This window comes from Adiantum capillus-veneris, chromosome 10, assembly GCF_014529385.1.
Source record: "Adiantum capillus-veneris isolate H3 chromosome 10, ASM1452938v2, whole genome shotgun sequence".
Classification (NCBI taxonomy): Eukaryota; Viridiplantae; Streptophyta; class Polypodiopsida; order Polypodiales; family Pteridaceae; genus Adiantum; species Adiantum capillus-veneris.
The window spans coordinates 135,169,947-135,195,078 of NC_140940.1; positions in this window are offsets into that span (position 1 = coordinate 135,169,947).

A 25,132-nucleotide genomic window follows, 5' to 3' on the forward strand; every position below is an offset into this window, starting at 1 on the left:
GGTCCTCGTCAGACCCGTCAGGTGGGATGGGATGCTCAAGGTCGAGGTTGGAATGTATTGACAATGAGCTGTGCTGAGCCATTCAATCCATCCTTCCTTCAAGCCGGATTGGTTGCATTTGGGAGCCGGGAGTGTGTATCCACATGGCGTCGTTTCCCTAATCATGAAGTGCCTTAGTATGCCGCAACCATGGTCTACCAATCAGCAAAGGAAATCCTCCCTCCACCTGAGGAAGACTGACCACCACAAAATCCAAGCTAAATGTGAAGTCTTGTACCTTCAAAGGCACCTTCTCTACTATGCCCACAGGATAGACTGTCCTCTGGTCTGCCAAAGTAACAGTGAACAGAGCAGGGCAAGTAGGCTGCAGACCTAAGGCTGACATGGTAAATTTAGGCATTAGATTGATTCCAGACCCACCATCCACTATGACGCCTGAGAATGACTGCCCCAGAATAGATACAGTAAGTCGTGGACTTTTATAGTCGGTGAGGGGAGCAGCTGGATATGAAATCATGTAGGACTCCATAGGCTGCACAAGTAGGTGCCCGCCACTAGGCCCTATACCAGGGTACAAAGACTGAATTATAGAGAGGGTGTCACTTCTCAAGGTTGCATCTAGCCGGAGCATCTCATAAAGAGACACTTGCTGAAAGGTGTTCTTCAGGATTGCTTCCACTGTGGGCCTAGGTTCTACAACCTGGGCCTCCTCGAAAACTTTGACCTGTTGCAAGTCAGCTACTGCTGCCAGGAAGGCTCCATCAATGTCCGAAATCATAGAGATTGGCCTATTCTTTGCACCACTTACGGTTGCGACATTTTGAACAGGATGTTGAAGTGTTGGACCGGATGGTCCCATTGGCAAACTTAAACCCATGGCTGCTCTTTGTGCTCGAGTGAGCACCCCAGTAGGCTCTGCTGCTTGTTGTGGCTGAACTGTATGTGTAGCAGGTGCTGGCTGAGGGGTGGTGTTCACTGTGATCAGATTGATTTTCGGGAATGTAAACTCTTGTTGATTTTGATTTGGGCCTGAAGATGAGGATGCCCTTTGTTTGGGACAATCTTTATTGTAGTGGTCCTTAGACTCCGGACAATGTCTGCAAGGAGGAGACCCTTTAGGTAAAGGACACTTACTTCGGTAATGCCCATATTCACCGCATCTGTAGCATAGGATTGGCCGATTAGTCAGACGAAACGGGGGACGAGGTGGTCGTTGCTCTTGTTGTTGCATGGTGTTGGAGGCTGAGGTGTTTTGGGGAACTGAGGGAGTACTGGCATGATAAAAGCCGTGGGGTGCAAAGTTGTTGTGCATACCTTGCTGCATAAGGGGTGTTGTCAGCAGAGGAGGCAACGGGTTTTGATGGCCGTAGGGTGAGACCATGTTGGATGCAGGTGCTAGCCCTTGTTGGAGAGAAGGACCTAGATTTTTTTGTATTTTCCGCAATCCTTTGATATAGTAACAATCCTTATCTTCGTGCCCAGATTTTTTGCAGAAGTGGCAATAAGCCCAAAGGGGACAGTCATGTGGAGGATGTCCATGTTGGAATTAGGGCTACAGAGAAACACACACAGCTTGGAGAAGACGAAGGAAGCTCAAGGCACACAATAGAGAGTGTGTTACTTAGTGTGCAATGGAAAGATAGATAGCCCTAGAGTGATGGGCGTATATACAATGCACGGGGGAAAAAAACCACCTAAAGAGGGAAAAAATGCCCCGGCGGTCCTAGTGTGTTCACACACATCACTACCACATGTATATGGTAACAGTCCAAGAGAGCGACAAGAGCTGCACCATACCATAGCTTCGGTCTCCTGCTGAGACCGAAGCTCTTCTAGTTCTCTCTTGATTTGATCGAAAGCCTCCAGGTGCGATGGTTTCTCTTGTCTCAGAGAGATTGATTTCTCTTCTTGGAGGGCGCGTTGTAGTTTGAGGGCTTCGAGTTCCCTGCGAAAGACAGTCAGAGGATCAGCAGGACTTCCTTCGGAGAACATAGAGGGAGTATCTATGTGAGGAGGGTTGTTGAACAGCTTCCTAGCCCCTTCTATTCTAGTAGCAGCTGTGATGAATTCCTCCAGAGTGGCGTCAGGTTGGAGGCATGGCCCCTTGTTGTAGCAGAATAGGAGAGAGCTTTACTGGAGAAGGTGATCTGGAAGATGTGGAACCGGATGAAGGAATGGGGAATGAAGGAATGGGAGATGAAGGAATGGGGGATGGCGTATGTGGAGGTAAGGTTGATGAGGTTTATGGACTTCTACTAGATACCACCGGGCGTCTTCTGTTATAGTGCTTCAGAGGGCTCAGTAGTGCGCTTTGACGCTCAACTGACCGCCTTGTATGTGTCATGCAGTGAACAATGAATAGCATAGGTGTAACACAGAACAAGTGAGGATAGTGACTAGACCACCTGGTCCAGGACCAATGACTAGACCACCTAGCTGGCAGGATGAGGAGGAGGGCTGGACCAGAGCGAGGACTAGAACAGGACGAAAGACCAAGGACCAGGGACCAGGGACGAGGACTAGGACTTGGACCAAGGCGAGAGAGGACCAAACTTGCAGACTATCTACACAGTGTAAGCAAGTGTGCAGAGACTATCTACACAGTGTAAGCAAGTGTGCAGAGCCAGGTAACAACCGATTAGCTTCACGATTTTATCCCCACAAGAGTGAAACTTCCTTTGAGGTCCCACCGTGATCGCCAAAATGAGAGCACCTGTAGCGCGGATAATGTGTCGTGCTCTCTACAGTGGGTGGTCGTTAGTGCAATGTGCGTGACAATCTCACTCAACAGACTGAATCTCTCTCACACAAACTGAATAGAAAGGAAACAAAAGGGGTCAACAGAGCTCACAAAGACACAACAATAGACCAGAACATATGACTCAACTATCTCAAAGACTGATACAGACTTTGGCGTGGCAACACACTCAGCTCCACAACCCAGGACTCACAGGTACAATGGGGGTGTCGAGGCTCAGATGTGTTGGGATGGTGAAGACGTGCTCTGTGTAAAGACCCACTTTAGACGACTACGTGCAAGATAATGCCACTGGCCCAAAACGACTACTCATATGTACAATCATCAAGAACCACCAACGGCTCATAAAGAACATCATCTAAGTCTATCCCCACTGGGTGGCGGTGGTGACATGGCAACGATGTCCACTATACCACCCTGCCACGTGTCTCTGCCCAAGTGTGAACCGACTAGACCAAAGACCAACTGACCAAAGCCCAATTGTAAACTACTGTCGTGTGAAAGTGAAAGTGACACTGTAGAGCAGGCTACAGTGGGCTGCAGCCATTGGGTGGAGGAAAATTTGTTCTCTTCCTGACCCACCATGAGTTGGGTGAGCCCCCCCCCCCCCCCCCCCCTCCCCCCCCCCCCCCCCTCGAAATTGCAAGCTTCCGCTACCTTTTCAACGATAATTGCTTATGTGCAAGAAGAGAGAGTGCAAGTTCTCTTCATTCGCTCGTGCATAGTCTTCAACCTCTTCAGCCATTACCACCGGCTCTCTTGTGAACTGGGGAGGCGAAGGCAGGAAGGGAAGATTGCCTTTGCCGCTGCCTTCGTCTAAACCGAGCCTTATTAGTTCAAGGCCCCTACCTTGCGCACAACATATCTACCAGTGACGCATTAATTGCAATTGTGTGGCATGGCCCATTATAGAGTTTTGTACATTCAATATTTTTGAATCCATGACTTGCTTTCAGCTATCTTTTACCCTCATCATAGTAGACTTCCAATAGGTGGGTCACATAATAAGCTATTGATGTGATTTTTTTTTTGTTTTTTGTTTTGATTGTGGACATTTAATCTTTTTACTTTTTGCCAAGAAAGGGGAGTTTAAAGTTGAAGGTACGAGGACAAGCTCTAAACATTGTGAATAAGAAACCGGTACCTAAAAATCGTTTAGTTGTGATGCCATACGTGGAGACTCTAATGTTGGCCATGATTTGCCTTTGTGAGATGATGTCTAAAGCTATTGCATTTCTGTGTGTTAGACTGCATGAATGAACACTTAGTCTAGAAAATTGGTAATATGGCAAGCTATCAATGTGAGAAAAATACTCAAATGACAATGGTAGCACACACATACTAAGTAGCATCAAAGAGGTGATCGCTAATTACGACTCTGTAAGAACACTATGTTGCCAACCACTTTGGTGCCTTGAGTGGTTCCATGTAATGCTCTCAAGTGTTAGTAACATGGATGTTGAGGGCAAGCCAATGACTTGCCGATGGAGGTGATATGTGCAAAAATGAGTTGACTTGAGAGCTGAAGACATGGGCTATCATTAGCAAGCTAGTGACGTATCAATGTTGACTTTGAGGTTGTTGACCCCTCAGGTGTGGCTAATAAGTTGCACCAATGGTGCAAGAGGGTGCCCTTGGGCAACCGAATAAGCCATGACCTTGCTCAAGATGTCAGTGAAAGAAGCTTATGTCATACACACTAATACTAGAAACATAGCTTTCTAAAAAAGGGTTATTCCTTAGAAAGAATGTCTACAAAGTTTTAATATAAAATAGTTTTTCCTTTAAAGAGGTCACCCAATTATAAGATGGTGGATAATCTATTATACTATATAAATGGGGAGATGGATTCCGTCCCCCTCCACCAGACACGCGACACAAGCTCTTTAGTTTTGTCAGTGTCCCCTGAAGCCCGATGGTTGTACAAGTGGACAACGAGAGAGAGAGAGAGAGAGAGAGAGAGAGAGAGAGAGAGAGAGAGAGAGAGAGAGAGAGAGAGAGAGAGAGAGAGAGAGAGAGAGAGACTTCCTGGAATTCCACGCACAAGCGGACACACACACACACACACACACACACACACAGACTGGTCAATGCCTGGACTGCCTACACACTTCGAATGCATGCATGTATGTAGGCTTGCATGCACGCACGCACAGCTAGGAATCAAGCAAGATCCTCTCTTCTTTAAGTGCCACGGGGTCCCACCCATGGGATCAATGGTCCCAAATGAAAGGTGGGATGACTGCCGATTTGAACCATTGATCGATTAAATCTAATCTCGGGATCTCGAGTTTAGGATCCCGAGTTTAGATTTTAAAAAACTAACCTCGGGAGGCCAGCCATGTGGACATGCGCGAGGGATCTAATCTTGGGATGCCTTCGCTTCCCTAGCCAGGTTTTGAACCCTCACCATTGGCTTGAGGAACAGAGGCCTTAACCAACATGCCCCTGTGCACTTGGTTGAAATAGATGTGATTCCACATCAATTTGAAGGTAAACATGATATCTCGACATAGCCTAGATCTCGAGTTTAGTTTTTGTGGACCCCATTAGGAAACGTTTGGACTCAAAAAAGGACTTTTTGGCATTAGAGAGAGAATGCTGTTCGACCAATAGATTTTGAGTCACCACAACGGTAGCTCCAATTTATTTGATTTTTATCTCAAATTTTTGCGTTTTCAAAAAAGAGTTTTTTCTATTAAAAAGATCTGAATAAGAAGATATGATGCGATTTGTGCAAATTATTCCCCTACCATGGGCGACGAACGCCGAATGTGCCATAACTCACATTCAATGAGGCACACCTTTTGATGAACACTTTTCAAGCTACTACTTCTTGTGTAAACTAGTGAGCCTCTTTTCTTTTATCGTTTTTGCGTAGTGTCACTTCGCAGCTAATAGAAGCAGAGATGGAAGGAAGACGACCACGACGACCATCTGCCTCTGTTAAATCTGTGAAACTATTCAACAGCTTTGACTTAGACCATGGTCACTGGATGTCTACCACAGTCACCATTGGTAGTTGGGTTCTGCTTCAAACAAGAAGAAGAAAATAGATGTCAAATGAATTCATCAGCAGCTACAAAGGACATGTGAAAGATTTTCGCTTGTCTCAAACGGGAAAGACAGTGAAAGAGGTGGTCATTGAGCATGCATATATGCACTCTGAACTACAATCACAACAGTCACCTTTGGGGTTTCCTGCTCATAGACCAAACTGTGTGACTACTATATTGCTAAAAAGTCTTTAAAGATCCTTCAAGTTATTTTGTTGACTATTTCTTGTGACCATTCTCTTATCTTTTGTTTTTGCAGATATTTATCCTTCTAACAAAGAAGAGTGGCAACCAGTTGAGTGCATAATTGGTATTTTTGATGCTTTTCATGCTTCGGTGGGAGAACTTATGTACAGAACTAGTGCGAGAAGAGCTCTCGTAGAGAGGGGAGTTTTCTTTTACGACTACTTTTACAACGCCCCTTGCTCTGTCCATGGATTTGGCACTTTGAAACCTTTCCCTCTTCCCCAACAAGATTCCCCAAAGTGGCCAGTTCCAACTTTAGAAACCTCTGAGTGTTTTAAACTCAAGCTTCATCAGGAAATTTTGAAGTGTTTGCGACCAAACATTGCAAGCAGGCAAGTACGAGTCAGTCTATTTATGCCATTACATGTCTTTATAGATTTCTTCCACGATGAGGAGATTAGAAAAACAGAAACCATGTTCATCTGCAAATCCCAAACTTGCCTTGATTTTTTGGATGATAATTGGGATGTCAGTGATTCTGAAGGCATTTTGTGCAAAGTTGACAAGCGTTCGGTTGTGTGCAAGTGTATGATATCATCACAGAATTTGATAGTTTCTTTCTACTACATGAGGTGGCATCGAGTGAATGGTCCCTTGGTAGCTATGGATCAAGATTTAAGTGACAATGCTTTTAATCCCTTGATGTCCATCGAGATATGGCTTTCAAATTATTTGCTTACAGTTGTTGTAGTCAGATCAAATGTCACTTTAAGACAGGTTCGAGAGGATCTGTTAAATGAGTCCGATCTCAATTTGCCTTCAAAAATTGTTTTCAAGTGTAACATGCGAAAGGTACTAAGCAACATGTATTACTTTTATACATTGATTTTTCTATCATGCTCATGTATCCCAATGTCTTATCGCGTACGTTGCATTGCAGGTACCTCACAGACAAGAAAATACGACTCTTTGTGCACAGATTACCAGCGACAGACTTGAAATAGTGAACTAACTGTACACAATGATTCAAATACTATTCTCAAAGATTACTCGACAAAGGCAGCTCTCTACATTACCAATGGTCGCCCCAAAATAACTTCAAAGTTGTTGCCTGTTTCAAAATCTACCACTGCAAAGGTGTGTTTGTATTCTATCCCACATGAGGTTACTATCACTTGTTCCAACATTCCCAAGGGTCTCTCCACATACCCGTCAACTAATTGCAATTTCATGCGCGCTTTCTTGAAAGTTGGTCTTCCCAATTTCTCCTATATTCCTTTTGTAGTGATGGCAATTCCCGCCCCACTGTCGAGTATCGCAATGGTGGTCACTCCCTTAAATTCCAGAGGTACGGTGGTGTTTCTATCTTCACCTTCACAATAATCACCTACCTTATTTACTGGTACAGGTTCTGCTTTTAGTTTCTTAGGATGGTTTTTTTTCTTGGTTTCTTCCATGAGGTCGTCTCTTCGCTGGACTTTTATCCCCGTCTTCTCCAGGTTTTTGCTCATTTGCCAACGCACATATGGTTTTATCTTCAACAGTTCCATGAGAGTGATAGTGCACCTGATAGGAGAAGACAATAGATCGTGCAAGCTCTTTGTATCCGTCACCCGTGGAATCAAATTCCACTTGGATGGCATAACCTTAATTTCAGATTTAGTCTCATATTCCCCTACAAAGGATGGTAAGGTTCTTATGGATGCTGATTTGATCTCTACCAAAACCTCCGTTCTTGCGTCTCTGTACAATGACTAAATATCTCTGGATAGATTTCATGATCCATATTTATTTGAGGGATTAGTGATGATATCAGTGTGGTACTCCCTTTTCTGTTTCTGATCGTTTTCCATAATGATTATGGCCATGGTTCCTCTACTTCTGGAATTGGTTGCATCTCCAGAGATCTATTCTTGTCTATTGTGTTTGCGACAATTCCCATCATATGTGGCTCCTCTTTGTCTATTTCCACAGGTTTTATTTTATTATCTGGATTTTGAGCACAAATCACGAGTAAGTGATCTTTTTTAAATCGGTCACGGAATCCTTGAATTTTGTTTTCTTCACATATGTTGGTTTCCCCTTGTTTTCTTGTATTTTCTTTTCTCAACTCCTATATTACCGGCTCAGAAGTTTTAAAAACTCCAGGTTGCAGTATGGCTTGAGCAGCTTTGGCAAGTTTCATTCTCCTGGATTCATCTTTTGGATGCAGGTAGGTCATCAGTCTTTGCTCCAGAGTTTGATTGTTATTGAGCCTTGCAGCATGTGTTTGCAATATTGCATCTAAGTGCTCGTTCACTTTCTCCACCAAGACTGAACCACTTGAGTTAGTCTTTAACTCTTTCGCCTCCTTTGTGTATTTCTTACTTTCTTGCTCATGTTTAAGCCGTTATTTGGTTTGGTTTAGTTCAGTTTCCAAAGCAGTTTTCTCATACAGCCTCTTCGCTTTCATTTTATCTCGTTTGGCTTTCCAAGATTTTCTTTGAGTTCTGATTAATCTGTTCTCCAATTCGGTTTGTTCTAAGAGTTTTAGATCATCTGCTATCCGTCAATTTTTTGCAGCTTCTTGAGCTTGAGCTCTATTCATCACTTTGACACTTTGACAAGAACTATTGGCTCAAACTCTAATCCGCTTGTGCTTGGTTATATCCCAATGACATGAATAGTTGTTTTCCTAGGATTGTCTGGGTTTTTTGCACAGTTTTGAATAAAACAGTCTCTCCCACACCCATCACAAAATCCAAACATTTTTGTTCGTTGACCTTTAAAGGGACATCCATTGGCCCAATGATGGTCACCTCCACATTCATAATTGTTGATGGTGCTCCCGTTGGCTGGCTTGCTCTAGCCAGATAATCCCTAGGCTTGTATTTTTGGTTTGCTCTGAACGTGAGTGTGTTTTCATCCTCAACACTAGCCCAATATGGTCTTTGTTCTGGAGTGTAAGCTACTCCCTTCGTCTCTCTCACATGACTTTTGACTGGCTCTTCATAATAGACATTTGGTGGCATCATCGATTGAGTTACAAATGATTCTACAGGCTGTGCATATCGCACAATGGCTTGATTATCCTGTAGTAAAGGCGCCTATTGCCCCACTACTGGTTGTGTTTGTCCCCTCCCTAGATCACGTTCTTATGTCCCATCTGGTACCTTGAAGGCGGCGACACTTGTTGCACTGTTGGCGGTCCATACGGTCTTTCCCTCACGTAGCAACGGTTAAAGAAACACTCGCTAGTGTATGGTTTGTGTATTTTTGCTCTATGAAACACCACTTCAACATTCATGGAGCATTAACTGCTTGTGGCTTGCTACGGTCTCAAATTAGGATTTTGCATGTGGGTCTGGTTCATCTTACAGACTTGTTCTTTGACTAACTGTTACACATTTGGTGTGATTGCAGCAGGAGAACTCTACTTTGTAGTAACCCCACTAGATGTAGAAGATGCACTACTAGGATTGGCCTCTATGTATTTTCTTACCTCGCCATAAGTCTTGCAATAGTCAACCAAGTACAAGGCTTCCTTGGTGACTTGTTCAAATGTGGTACACACTTTTAGGTGTAAGTCCCTTTTGAGAGTTTCGTTTCTCAAGCCCTCAATAAAGACAACTGATAATCGATTGTCCTCTGGAAACTCTTGCACTAGACACCTTTTGATGTAATGCTTGAAGTGAAGGGAAGCTTCCTTCACTTTTTCATTTTCTTTTTTCCTAAAAGCGTAAATCTGAGAAATTATGTTGTGTTTGATTCCTCTTTTGGAGAATTCCTCAGCAAACTCTTGTAGGAGTTGATCAATGTTTAGGAAATCTCTACTATTGAGTGGCTGCAACAACCAAGTTAACGCAGTTCCCTCCAATGTTAACCCGAATCCCTCATACTGTGTATGGAAATCCGCTACTTGTTTCTCTCTTAAGTCTTGCTTAAAGATGGAAACATGCGCATATGGATCTCTTGATCCGCTGTACTTTTTGGTAGGCATTTAGTCACCTAAGAAGGTCGCATTTTTTTAATTTTTGCAACCATTCTCATCACTCTAGGTTTTCCACCCATAGCATCTCTCATTTCATAACCACTGACATGTGTTTTGGAAGGGACTCGTTTAGGCACCCTTCCCTCAGGTCTTACATCCTGACTTTCAGTCCTGAAATCCGATACTCTTGTACTAAATATCGTGTCTATGATGGCACTATCTTGATGTGCTAATATAGGAACCCAAGAATCCAAGGATCCCATTGGTTTAGGTGTAGAGATGAGGTCGATTGAACAAGTCTTCCACATGAGATTTCAAGGGACTCATTCTTGTAGTTTCTGGTTTTATTGTTTTTGAAATAGTAGGTTTGTGCAAGCTAGGGGTGAAGTAGTACTGATGGAGGGGTCCCCCAAAGTATGTATAGCCCTCAAGCTCATTACGACTCACTGAAGAATACTTCCAACCATATTTGTCCAACTTGATAACTTGCATGTCTCTCTCAATTTCAAAGGTAGACATTTACAAGCATTTCTGCTCAGTTAACTCCCTCACATTGGGCTCCTCACATCTATAGTAGAGCATTTGCTCTCCGTTGTCATACTTGTATAATCCCACATGGGTGTTATCGGTGTTTACATGTGTAGCCATGTTTACTTGCCTAAGCTTGGCATTCAGAATGTGCAGTGTTGGCATCTTCTCTTCAGGTTCTTTGTCAACTTTATCTTTGGTGCCTGCTATGCCATGATGGACGTCTATAGCATAACTTTCTGACACTAACATAATGTCAATACTCGGGGAAGTGACTCAGATGGGGAACGAAGACTCTTTGAGGGTGTCAATCTCAAGAAGTGAACCGACGGAATAACTCTATCTCTAACACATGCAAATCTCTCACTCTTAGTTCTTGCAATTTACCTATGTCCTACGTCACAACACTCAGTCATCAACCCATTTCGGCACTGGAACGAAGTCCAAATGCTATAAAACTTTAGGAGGAGGTCAAGAACACTTAAGGGCACTAACCTACCACGTTTGGTTGCATTTTGAGGAGGTACCCAAATCATGATCCATCATAATTTAGGTCGCAAAAACTACAACAAAATACATCAGAAAGGTCACCCTAGGGTCTACAAAAACTCTCCTATAGTTGGAAAGTCCAAAGACACTTATTGACAGACTCAAATCATCAGATTTAGCCTACTAAAGCATAATAAAAAATCATAGCAGAATCAACAATGAGCGTACTTGAGTGAAAGAGTATCAAACAAGGAACACATTGCAAGTTTTAGAATTGAAATGTCATTAGCAGAGCTCAAGATACGAGGATTACAAGTTGTAGGGAAGAAGCCACTCTTAGCCGTACGCTCCGAACTCTTCAAAACTTGATAATGATCATAATGTGTTTTCCCACTTTATAACTTAGGCTTTATACATAGGGCTCTCTTGGCCAGTTGTGGTCGACCATACAGGACTCAGACTCATTATAGAATTTATAGCTCAGCTTCTCAGAGTTTGTCTATCTTTTAATCAAAGATGATAAAAAAAATTACAAGGCTTTTGAAAAAAGAATGGGAATACATCAAAATTTTAGGCTCATGGAAGAAGGGGTCGACTTGAAGGGCGCTCGTTGGCTTGACTGCTAACTAGCCAACCGATCAGTGATGTGCTATAGGTTTTGTGATATGGTCACTTCAAAACTAGATGTTCAATATCAAAAAGTGCTTCACCATGCATACATTGTCCAGATTTCAAAGACCATTACACTAGAGATTGCCCAAAGCAACGCCTATCTTCTTCTCTCAACATGATCTCGATAAGTTCTCTACTTACTTCACAAGAGCCCACTGTATCCACTTTGCCCTTACAATCCAGTCGCATCCTCACCTTCACCTACCACCTTGGCTCAAGAAATCTCAATCACTACTAGAGTACTCACCAGAGCTCAAAGAATAGCCCAAGGCATAACGTTGCCCATAGAGAAGCCTCTACCTATGAGACCTCCAAAGGAGTTAGCTAGTGGATTACAAACTATACTAGAAGAAGAAACATCATTAGAGCCATATCATGCAGTTATGCCATCGACATTGGAGCAAGTATACATAGAAGCACTACACGACATAAAAGCCCAAGCTCTGCCACAAGGAAGTTTACACAGAGGAGATTTTGAAGACCATCTACAAAAGTGTCTCCTTGTACAAACTTCTCCAAATAGATCCTACCTTTAGGGGTGATCTTCTCAGGGTAGTCCAAGCTCTCTACCCCTCGAGCACAAATAGTGGTGGGCACTTGCCTACGCTTACCTCTGAAGACTCGTACATGATTTCCTACCCACTAGCCCCACTTATTGACTATAAAATCCCTCGCCTCACAGTGTCCATTTATGGCCAACAGTTTATAGGTGTGATCGTGGATGGTGGCTCAAGTATTAACCTCAAGCTAGAGTTCACCCATGAGATAGCTTGGTTTGATGCCCACCAAGAACGCCAATTTCACTGTCATTTTGGTTAACTAGCACAAATTCCACCCAATGGGAGTGGTGCAACAAGTACCAATGGTAGTATAAGACTTCAATTTTTGGATGGATTTTGTGGTCGTCCATCTACCAAAAGTGGATGGCAGCTTCCCTCTGATTATTGGTAGGCCTTGGCTACCATATACCTGAGTGCTTCACAATTGGGGTAATGATACCATGTGGATAATCATACCAAGCATAGGACACAGACAAATTCAACTGGAGAGTGGAGTTGACCCATCCAATAGAAGGTATCCCCTCAGCATTTCACAATAGGATGACCAGAAAGAAGAAGCTAAATAAGTTGAACAAGCCCCATAGGAGCGGTCTTGCCCATAGGGATAGTCCCCAATGAAGAAAGTGAGCTCCTCAAATGGTTAGAAGCAGCACCTGACCCTCACTATTTTGCAATCCTCACAGGAATTGATGAAGACACAAGCCTCAAGCAACCAACATCAGGGGTTGAAGAAGTAGTGTCTCTTGGTCTAGGTGAGCCCATCACTCATCACACGTGTGGTAAGAAGTATCCCCTACAAGTGTAACAAGAAGACAATTCACAACATGAGGTAGACATATGATTCTCCCCAGCCCAAGGTGGGCAAGTCCAATCTCGCCCCACAAGAGAGTCAATAGACAAGCTCTATGAAAGGTAGAAATGAGTTGTTAGTGGATGAACTTCCTCAAGGATGGTCACAGGAGCAGACACAAGACTTTCCCATTGATCAAACTCCTTCTCATGATGTGGAAGAACTAACTAAAGCTGGCCAAGATATCATGAAGTAGTGGAACCCATACATTTAGCAAGATCCCAGTGAAAGAAGTCAACTTGGGTATTGAAGAGAAACCCAACCCAATTTTGCTCGTAACATGGCTCTGGGATCATCCCCAACTACTGGATTTGAAGGTTTCCTTCATTACTACTTGGAAGGATGTTTTTGTCTGGTCATACAAGGACCTCAAAGGAGTTGATCTAGCTCTGGTCGTTCATTCCATACCCCTATAGGAGAATGCCAAGCCTGTGCATGGCCAGGTATAAAAGCTCAACCCCAAGTATGTAGTAGTATTCAACAAGGAAATTGATAAGATGTTGGCTGCAGGTATCAGTGAGCCCATTGAACACACACAATGGCTCTCCCCGATGGTTATAGTCCCACAAAAGAAATCAAACAAGATCAATATTTTTTTTAGACTTCAGATCTCTCAATCAGGTCACTATCCCAAATGGCTTTTTGACCCCATCTTTTGAGCGAGTGCTAGAAGATGTAGCCACACATGCTTTGCTTACTCTTATGGACTGCTTCAGTGGCTACAATCATATGGCCATTTTAGGAGATGACAACATCAAGACAATTTTTATTACTCCAAATCTTCATCTTCAAGCAGATGCCCTTTGGCTTGAAGAATGCTCCAGATTCCTGGAACAGAATGGCCTACATTCTCTCTCTCTCTCTCTCTCTCTCTCTCTCTCTCTCTCTCTCTCTCTCTCTCTCTCTCTCTCGTTACCTTGTCCTTGCCTTGCACCTGCACGACATGGCTTCTCCTTGTTGGCTTAATCCTCCCTAGCCGCTGCAGTCCCAACACTGGTATCAGAGCCCAGGCTCGTGAGCCTGTCACCAAACATGGCGTTTAAACATGACAGTAGCATGTTGCATGCACATAGTGCATTTCAAAACGGTTCGACAACATCTTGAAATGCTGCTACAACACTTTGAGGCGGTTGTGGTGTGTTTCAACACACTGCCTAGGAAGTTTGAGCCAATGGATGGTGCACCTATCCGCGGAGAATCAATACCCCTCATATTCTTTCTTAATAACTATGATCTTATTCCAACTTACTGCAATATCAATGATAATTTAGTGTGAAGTATCTCTTCAATCTTGTCTTGGTCAATAAAGAGGAGAATAGATCTCAAGCACCAAGAGATACATCAACAGATGCAGACAATGAAGATTTGCTTCGAGATCGCGGTACAAGACTTCACAAGTTGTTTTTATTAGTTTAGTGTCATAGCTTTGTTCGAGGTTTTTCTTTGTCAAAAAAAATCATATGTTTCTTATCAAAGCCTTGTTTTTAGCTTATCGATTATCAGTTACTGCCATGACAAAATTTTGTACGGGTTAGACACTGCCACACATACATAAGTGGTAAGACCTCCCAAAAACATTTGTTCTCAGCCCATTGTTGTCCTGCTTCTTATGAGGTTACTGGGTACACCTTAAACCCAAGGTTTGGAAGTGAACCAAAAACTCCATTTCACAGTAGCCTAACAGTAGCACCAGGTTATGGATACACCAAAATCCTTGGTTGTGAGACCTAAAACTCACGGTTGTCAAGTACACCAAAAACTCGAGGTATCATGAGAGTGATGTAGTTCGGGCTTGATGGGGGATTGTTGGGTTTTGAAGCCATCCCCGTGGGAAACGCTTCATAAGACATGCAGATACACTTCAGTCTTCTTTTAGAAGTTTTTATGGCAAGATTACTTTTATATTGTAAGGCTTTACAAGAAATACAATAGTGTTGCTTTTTCCTTATTGCCGTGTTGAATCTCTCTTTCTTTCTCTCATTATCTTGTCCTTGCCTTGCACCTACATGCCATGGCTTCTCCTTGTCGGCTTCATCCTCCCTAGCCACTGCATTCCCAACACTTACGCATGCCTAGGCCAGTTAATGCCAAAGGAGTGCATAGATTTGTAGGCTACACTGGTTATCATCGAAATTTATTAGAATGTATGTTGATATCGCTAGACCCTTTCCTTGCCTCACTAGTCTAGCCCAACATTTTTAGGACCTCTGCAAAAGAACTAGCCTTCAATTATCTAGAGAAATACCTCACACATACACCAATCTTGGTCATACTAGATTGGTCACTTCTTTTTCATGTGTATACATTGATGCTAGCATCACAAATGTAGGCACATTCCTTACACGACCTAGCAAGGAGTATAAGCTGCACTGTCCTATCTACTATACCAATCGTCTACTCACAAAGGCCAAAAGAAACTATAGCACCACTGAGAGAGAGGGCTTGTCCATTGTCTATGCTTTGCAAAAGTTTAGGCATTACCTTCAAGGTGTACATTTTGTAGTCATAACCAACCATCAAGCTCTCAAGTATTTTTTCAACAAGCCTCAAGTGGTAGGATGTGTTTAGAGGTGGTTATTGTTGTTTCAAGAATTTAATTTTGAGAATATCCTTTGCCCCAGCAAGGAGCATCAAATGACCGACCATATCTCCAAGATTGAATCAAGGGAACCGGCAACAAGACTAGAAGACAACCTCCTTGATAGCTTTCTTTTTAAGGTAGACACTGTCATAGACTAGTATTCAGATGTTATGCATCTCTTTCCCACAGGTTCTTACTCGCAAAATTTGTCAAGCTTAAAAAAGAGAAGACTTCTTATCAAAAGGAAGCCCTACACTGTCATTGGCGTCACTCTCTACAAGAGCATGTCGCCATGGTATTGTTTGTTGCTCTCATGCCACACAAAGTCCAAGACATTTTGGAAGATGCTCACTCTGGTATCACAAGTGGCCACTACACAGGGCACATCACTGCTCATTGCATTTTAAACACTTGATTGTGGTGGCCATACATGTTTTGAGATGCAGTGCAATATGCTCGGTCCTGTGATTCTTGCCAAAAGTGCGCTCCAAAACTAACTCGTGAGGCTAACCATCCCTTGCAGATCTCTTTAGCATGGGTGCCATTTGAAAGGTTGATGTGGCCAATCAACACGATTGGCCAACCATGCAATAAAAGGTATATTTTGGTAGCCATTGACTATGCTACCAAATGGGCAGAGGTGATGGCAACCCCTTACTACATATCAACCACATTTGAAAAGTTTTTAAATGAGAATATATTTTGCAGATTTGGATGCTTTTAGAGATCAACAATAATCAAGGCACCCACTTTGTAAATGACCTATTGGCCAATCTTTTTGATAGGTGCCACAAATCTTCCACCAAAAGTTGTGCTCCTACTATCCTTGGGCCAATCGCCACGTTGAAAGAACCAACAAGGTCCTTCTATCCTTGATTTCCAAAACATGTCACCTTCACTCGACCTCCTAACCAACAGTCATCTTGGGCATCGCATGGGCATATAGAACTGCTTTCAAAGACACCACTCAACACTCCCCATTTTAACTTGTTTTTGGCCTAGAGGTAGTGGCCCCATTTGAAATTCACTTTGGCTCGGCTCGAGTCACAACAGTAAAAGTGGACTACCCTAGAGGCCAAAACTCTACAATGGCAAGTCAACTCACTAGACTAGAAGAAGAGTGGCTATGTTAACCACTGAACACGAGAAAAGCCCAATTTTTGTATTATTTACTCCGTCAAACTCAATGTAATTATTTTTCGAGACTTGGTTGAGTTTCCAGATTGTAATATACTAAATATGCGGATTAGCGGAACCCATGTGAAGGAGTAGGAGATGATTTTGAGAAGTTAGGACCTCCAAGGCTGAGGGATAAAAGCCAATTTTTGTAACCCTAATGACAACTTTTTGAACTAATCGTCTTTTGAGCTCAATTAAGTGTGTCGTGAGTTTTGTGTGAGAGAGTGAGTGATCTTCTTGAGGGTAAATCCATTGTTGTAATTCCTACACCTCCTAAGAGTAGTGCAAAGATAGAGAGCTCAATGTTGTTGAGTCTCCACGTGTTGATGTTGTCTTCACGTGCAATAGTCGTGAAGAACAATGTTGTTGAGTCTCCACATGTTGATGTTGTTATTCACGTACAGCAGCCAGATGTACTAGTTTTCACTTTTGATTTGAGTTCAGAGGTGTTATGAGCTCTTGATGAATGTTATGCATAGAATTGGATCATTGACTTGCATGCCAATTTTCATGTTACTTTTCATAAGAAGTGGTTCTCCATTTTTGCTTCTACAAATGGTTCAGTTAAGCGAGGTCACAATTCTCATCAGCTTGAGATATGTGGCATTGGAGATGTGAAGTTGTGTATGCAAAAGAATACTAAGTTCATACTACGAGGTGTTAGACATGTGCCAAAGCTAACTAAGAGCTTGGTTTCAGTAGGACAACTTGATGATCTTGGATACACTACAATGGTTGGCAATGGTTCCTGGATTTTAAGAAAAGGTAACTTGGTCATGCTCAAAGGCCAAAAGTTTAGCTCATTATATTCCTTGTATGCATCTTCTATGAAAGAGAACTCTATCTATATAGCCGAATTTCCTTCTATTGAGTTGTGGCATAGCCGGCTTGGTCATATAAATCAAAATGGAATGAAGCAGTTATAGTCTTTTGGCTATATCCCTGTGTTAAACTATTTTGATTTTAATTTGTGTGAGCAGTGCATATACAAAAAACAGACTGGGCTTACCACTTCGCCATTGGATAGAAATTTAGGAAATCCTCTAGATTTGCTCCATAGTGATCTATGTGGGCCTATGCTGCATAAGTCTCTAGGGGGGCATTATGTTTATTGACCTTCATAGATGACTCTACTCAAAAGGTGTGGGTCTACCTCTTGAAGAGGAAAGATGAGGTCTTAATCGTCTTTCAAAAGTTTCTAGCTATGGTAGAAAACCAGTCAGGCAAGAAGTTGAAGGTTTTGCGCACTAACAATGTGAGAGAGTATGTCTCTAGTGAGTTTAAGGACTTTTGTAGCAAACAAGGCATTAGAAGACAATTTAATATGTCTTACACACCTGCTTAGAATGGATATGTTGAGTGCATGAATAGAATTATTTAGGAGAGGATCACTTCCATGCCATCTATGTCAAATTTACCTCAAGTGTTTTGGGGAGAAGCTGTTATGATAGCAGTGCATATAATCAATAGGTTTCCCAGAGTACATTGTTGAACTATACGATTTTGGAGGAGATGTAAATAGTCAAGAAGCCTATTATGATAGATTATGTGTGTTTGGGTGTGAGACATTCTCACATGTGCCTAAAGAGCTCAGAAAGAAGCTGGACCCCAAGTCACACAAATGCATCTTCATTGGCTATGGTGCAGATGGAGAGATGGATTATCTTCTTTGGCACCCAGAATCTCAGAGTATCACAACATGAGATTTGAGGACATAGCCTCAAGTCCAATTATGCAAACAACTGAGTCTGCTATTGATGTATCTACCGGTGCAGATGGAGAGATGGATTATCTTCTTTGGCACCCAGAATCTCAGAGTATCACAACATGAGATTTGAGGACATAGCCTCAAGTCCAATTATGCAAACAACTGAGTCTGCTATTGATGTATCTACCACTAGTGGTGCTCCAGAGAGAGCTAGTGATGCTCACATGTGCCTAAAGAGCTCAGAAAGAAGCTGGACCCCAAGTCACACAAATGCATCTTCATTGGCTATGGTGCAGATGGAGAGATGGATTATCTTCTTTGGCACCCAGAATCTCAGAGTATCACAACATGAGATTTGAGGACATAGCCTCAAGTCCAATTATGCAAACAACTGAGTCTGCTATTGATGTATCTACCACTAGTGGTGCTCCAGAGAGAGCTAGTGATGCTCCTGAGAGACTGGAGTTCAACAATTAGGTAGTGAGGAGATCCACACATGTATCTCACCCCTTTGGGCGTTTTTAGCTTGGGTTAGACTATTTGTTGGTCACTGACTACGGAGATCCTACATGCTACCAAGAAGCTATTGAGATGGAAGATATCATGAAGTGGGAGCAAGCAATGCACTATGAGTATAACTTGATTATGGCTAATGAAACTTGGGAACTGACAAAGTTGCTAGAGGCCAAAAAAGCCTTGCCTTACAAATGGGTGCTTAAGAAGAAGCACACGGCAAAAGATCCCAAGCCGCAGTATAAGGCTAGATTGGCTGCTAAGGGATTCTCAATCAAAAGAAAGACATAGACTTTGATGATATTTTTTCTCCAGTGGCTAAGATGACTACATTGCATCTTATGCTTGGACTAATATGCACTGAGGACGTAAAAACTTGTTCAAATGGACGTGAAAATGGCTTTCCTTCATGGGGATCTTGATGAGGATGTCTACATGAAATAGCCAAAGGGTTTTGAAGTCAGACCTGAAAAGCCTACAAGGGAAGAACTGGTGTGTAAGCTACATAATGCATTTTATGCACTAAAGTAAGGCTCAAGGCAGTGGTACATGAATTTTGAGAAGTACATGCAATCCCAAGGTTATGTAAGGAGCCAAGAAGATCACTACTTATATACCAAGAGGTTGAATAATGGTTCCCTCATCATCCTGAGACTTTATGTTGATGATATGCTCACTATTGGGAAGTCTAAAGATGAGATTTCCATCTTGAAAAAGTCACTTAGCATGGGAGATGCAAGTCATTTACTTGGTATGTGTATCAAGAGGGATAGAAAACATGGAATAATGGACTTGTCACTGGAAATGTATATCCACAAAGTCTTGCAATGTTTTAATATGCAAGGGGGAAGCAATTGAGAACCCAAATGCAATCATATGAAAAAAATAGCAAGAATAATACTCCCAAATCTGATGCTGGGAAAGCAGAAATGACCAAGGTGCCATATTCTTAATCAATTGGTAGTCTTATGTATACCATGGTAGCCACAAGACCGGACATTACATTTGTAGTGGGAGTGGTTAGCAAATTTATGGCAAATTATGGGAAAAAGCACTAGGAAGTGGTGAAGCACATCTTGAGATATCTAAAGTACGACAGATAAGTGCTTGCGTTTTGAAAATATCGATGCATCCATTGTGGGTTACACGGATGCGGATTATGCGGGTTGTGTGGATAGTCAAAAATCCACGTCTGGCTATGTTTTCCTATTTGATGGAGCAGTTGTGTCATGGAGATCATGTCTCCAATATTCTACATCATCTTCCACCACAAGGGCAGAGTATGTGGCAGTTTTTTATTCTAGTAAAGATTTTCTATGGTTAGCTCGCCTAGTGGGAGATCTTGGCATTACTCAGACTCTAGTGTTGCATTGTGATAGTCAAAGTGCAATTGCATTAGCGAAGAACCCCCGTGTTTCATTCCAAGTCAAAACACATAGAAGTCTATTATCATGTTATACGAGACATATTGGCTAGAAAGCATATTGATGACAACCATGTAGATGCTCTCACAAAGAGCCTACCCTCTGAGCAGTTTTCACATTGCATGGAGATGATGGGTGTAGGGTGAAGCCATAGAATTTCTTGATGGTTGTACATACATAGGTCACTTGGGCCACATTGGCCTTTAAGTGGGAGATTGCTAAGGTTTATGCCAACTAGATGGACACCCATCACATTGAGTGTACCGACTTTATCTATTCTTTTAATAATATAGAACAATAAGGAGTAGTGAGGTAATTCCAAATCCTCACTGAGCTGCTCCACCCGCATCATGTGTTCTCTCTCTCTCTCTCTCTCTCTCTCTCTCTCTCTCTCTCTCTCTCTCTCTCTCTGAGCATATGCACCACATTTGGACACTCACAAGATCCTTTATTTACACTTTTGTAAACTGAATATGACCCCCTATTACACAATTATATAAGAAAAATAATAATAACCTCATATAAGAATTGGTATGGTTGCTCCTATTGATAGCCGTTTTTCGGCTCTCCATAATTGCCATACTAAGTTACTCCACCCTACCAAATTCACCCAAATGTTATGGCTATCCCTACCATTTCACTGTACATAGGCGTGTGTGAGTTAGGGGGCTTTTCCCATATCTTCTTAAAAACCCTCAGCTAGCTACTCACTGAGCTAGTTGAGCCAAAAAAATAAAAATAATAAAAAAATAAAAGTATATTATGGCCTCTTTGTGTGTAAATATTTCATTGTATATATGGCCTAAATATAGAGATTTTTTATAATTATTTTGGTATTTTATTTAAATATTTCTACTTAGGTGTGTGTTTTATTAAACCTATGTACACCTTCTTTCATCCTCTTACACCATAATTATATTTTTTGCCAATATGTACATACTCTAACCTCATATTTTTCCTTTATACAAATCACTCCCACATTTTCATCCTCACCCTCGTGAAAACAAAAAATTGATTTCTACTCATTGGTTACGTTTATTATATTATTTACTTGCATACCTTTTCCTCTTTCACCCAAAATAATTCAAGGAGGGACCATATCATATGATTCCAATATCTTTCCATATCCATAACTCCTCCATATTTTTATTATTATTTTTACTCATTATTCTAACACCATGTGCTCATTGACGAGCTAAAGTCCATGAATAGTCCATACACTAGTCCCACCATGTATATATTTCTTTATTCACCAATAATCCTCCTCCATGCATGGGTCAAGGGCAACTTGGATGCTTTGTATTATAATATGACAAAGGAGGGGCTCACTCTTGGATGCATTGTACAAATTCAACAAAGGAGGGGGCCACTAAAAGACTTTTGCAGGCATAAAAAACAGGCTTTTTGGTGAGAATTTTGGCACCTATCTCCACTCCGAATTTGGAGCAGTGGTCAAAGAGAAAATGTAGCCCACGCTTTGAATAATCACCTCAAATTTTTTCATGATTTTTGGAGCTACCAGCGGTGAGCTATGATTTTTTTAGTGGACCCCAGTCTGCCCACTTTTCTCACAAGTTAGCCCTTAGTCTTCTCTCACCCTTCCACACACCTACTCACTCTTACACATCCCTCCCTCTCCTTCCCTCACTCAAACCTGCAATTTCCATGGCTTCTCCCACCCTCTTCACCATTACCCTTCTCTCTCATCCCTATAGTTCTTTTATGAACCTCTACATACATACACCCTCTCCATGTCTCTCTCTATTGCTTCTATGTTACAATTTCATTTACCTCTCCTAAAAATATCTAAAATTCAGTATCTTAACCATGATAACTTATGCAAATTGAGGATTTTTCATCAACAAATCCTCCTTTCATCGTGGTGGTCAACCGTGGCGGCGGCGTAAAGAAGCGAAGAAGAAGAAGAAGACCAGCGATCATTTTTTCCACAATCTACACAAGGGTGAGTTCAAGCTTCTTCAAAGCTTCACCATCTCAATGATTCTCTTTTAATTCATCCCTCTTCCTTCATCAAATCAACTCATCCTACCCATTGTAAATGTATCACTAACAATTCTAGTGATTATTACCACTAACAACTAACTTCTCTTGTAAAAATGCACCCACACTATCAACATATGGAGTAGGCAACCGCACAAGTAAAACAAATTCACTCACTCCCATGGAAGTTTCTCTCCTTTCACCACATCAATAATTCTCTTACTTGAGCCCACATCCATGTGACTCAAGAGAAAAGAGAGACCCCATTCTCATTTGAAATTCATAATCCTTGATCTTTCCTAATAAAATTGATTAGGCTTAATCCTAATCAAGGCTTCTAAAACCTATAAATAGAACCCATTCCTCCTTGTAAAAGACATCACTATACCATTGCACACTAGATTGAGCGTACCACACGCCAGTTCTATCTTGGTTGTAAAGAGAGAGTAAGCTTTCTATACACCATCACCTTGGTGCATAGAAAAGCTTGAGCTAGTTTCAGTGAGTGCGAGTAGAAGATATTCTTCCTACCATTGTTGTATCTACCCCAACATCAATGAATTGGTAGTTTTGGGTGCAATTCATGTCCAAAGGCTCACGCTTCTCCTCCAATTTGGCTTGGCAAACTCATTCAGCTTCATAAGGTGACTTGTTTCATTGAAGGTTGTTGTTTTGTTGCTTGTGATTCATTGGCTATTGTTTGGCTACCATTGTAAGAGGGTGGATGGTGAAAGGGCTCCCATAACCCTAAGACAATGTGCTAGTGATGCTATAACCAAATCTTGTCACTTGATTCCGCAAGCTCTAAGTTCCTTTTTGTGCAAAATATAAAGTTGAAGCTAAGTTGTACATCTCTCTCTCTCTCTCTCTCTCTCTCTCTCTCTCTCTCCCTCTCGTGTTTTAGTGTGTGAGAGTGTTCCATTGGTGTTAGGGTTAGTGTAAATTCCTTGCTTGTTTGTGGGTTGCTCTAAAGATTCTCCTCTTTTGCGTCCTAGTTTGCTCTTAAACTAGGTGGTGCCCCTTGTGTAGTTGGGATTTGGCTGTGGGTTTGTTGTTTTAGTTTGTTTTGTGTTGTGCCCCAGCCCCATTGAGCAGCACGGGAGCCTTGAAGGGTGTCTAGAGGTTGCTCTTCTTGTTGCCCGCCCCGGACCGCCTCACTATATTTAGTATTTAATCTTTGAAAATGCGTGATGGCTATAGATACTTTGCTACTAGACTATCATTGCATACAGTTATGCAGTTTATGCACTATTGATTGCTTGTGCTCTTTTGAGAGCAGCTTTAGCACACTTGTTTGTGCCATTTTTGGTTGAGAGTTTGCTCAGTTTTAAAGGGAATTTTTTTTCGATTTTTCCTAGTTTTCTCACCATGTTTTGATTACATATACATTTAGATATGTATTACGTTGAGTCTACAAGGTTGACCCCTAAGAAACAGTGGTTTCATTCTTGTAGGCCTATGTGATGTTGGCATTGTGGTCACATAGGGCACATTTAATGATGTTTCTTTAGGCATATGTGGCAACACAAGAGACACATGCGTGGTGTAGATATGGTAATGATGCCAGTTATTGAGGCACTTACAATGGTTGAGTATGCCAGTGATGGTGTAGATATGGTAATGATGCCAGTTATTGAGGCACTTACAATGGTTGAGTATGCCAGTGATGGTGATGTCACCTTCACCTCTAGTTTACCTACTATCTACTTTATGCACACACTTTCCCCGCGCAGGTTTCTAAATGATGATGCTTTTTTTTCATTTCACACCATGCCCTAAGTGGTTCAATTGTTGTCCTAGTGAGAGATTTTATTGTGTCCATCTTGTTGATGGTTCACCATGTGACATTGTTGGTGCAAGAGATGTTTGTTTGTCATTGCCTACTGGTGCATCTTACATGCTTGGTCATGCGCAGTGAGACAATGCAAGATAGTGGATGTCATGTATTGCTTGCAGAGAAGTATTTTCAAATGCATAGGGGTTTTCTAATCATTGTGAAAGGTTCCCAAAGTGGAATGATTTACCCTTTGCATGTTTCTCATCTACAAGAGGGTAGTGTCTCTATCACTTTGCATATATGTAGAAAGAAATGTCATAAAAACTAATATCTAATTCTCCCAAATGTTTTTCTCATGTTAAAGTGATCTTTTAATGTGGGGAGGTACCAAGGGAGTAAAAGCTAGAAAATTGGTAAGGCTGCCAGACGGATCTCAACAGGGATCCAAAGGGGGACAATCTACAAAAGAGAAGTATGCATCAATGGAGCTTAAAAGACCTAAGTTTCAGCTCCATTAAGACTTTCATAGGCTAAGGTTTCAAAATTTAATTAAAAAGTCCAATGGCCAAAAGTGGGCAAAATTGGATGGTTATGGGAAGACTAAAAAGTCTTCCCACATCCCTAGGAAGGAGGGGGCGAGCCCTAAAGGTAGGGGAAGAGAGAGAAACGCACACACACAGTCCCAAGATCGCCCTTCACATAAAGGGAATAATGGACACATGGCAGGATCCTAGCCCAGTTGCCCCCAATCTTCCCTCAAATCCTACTGGATGGCCATAGAGGTGGACCAATGAGAATTAGGTTAGAGTAAAATTAGGGCCAAAAGACTAAAAGTTCCAATGAGAGTTTAAATGAATTATTTTAATTATCTAAAGCTCTC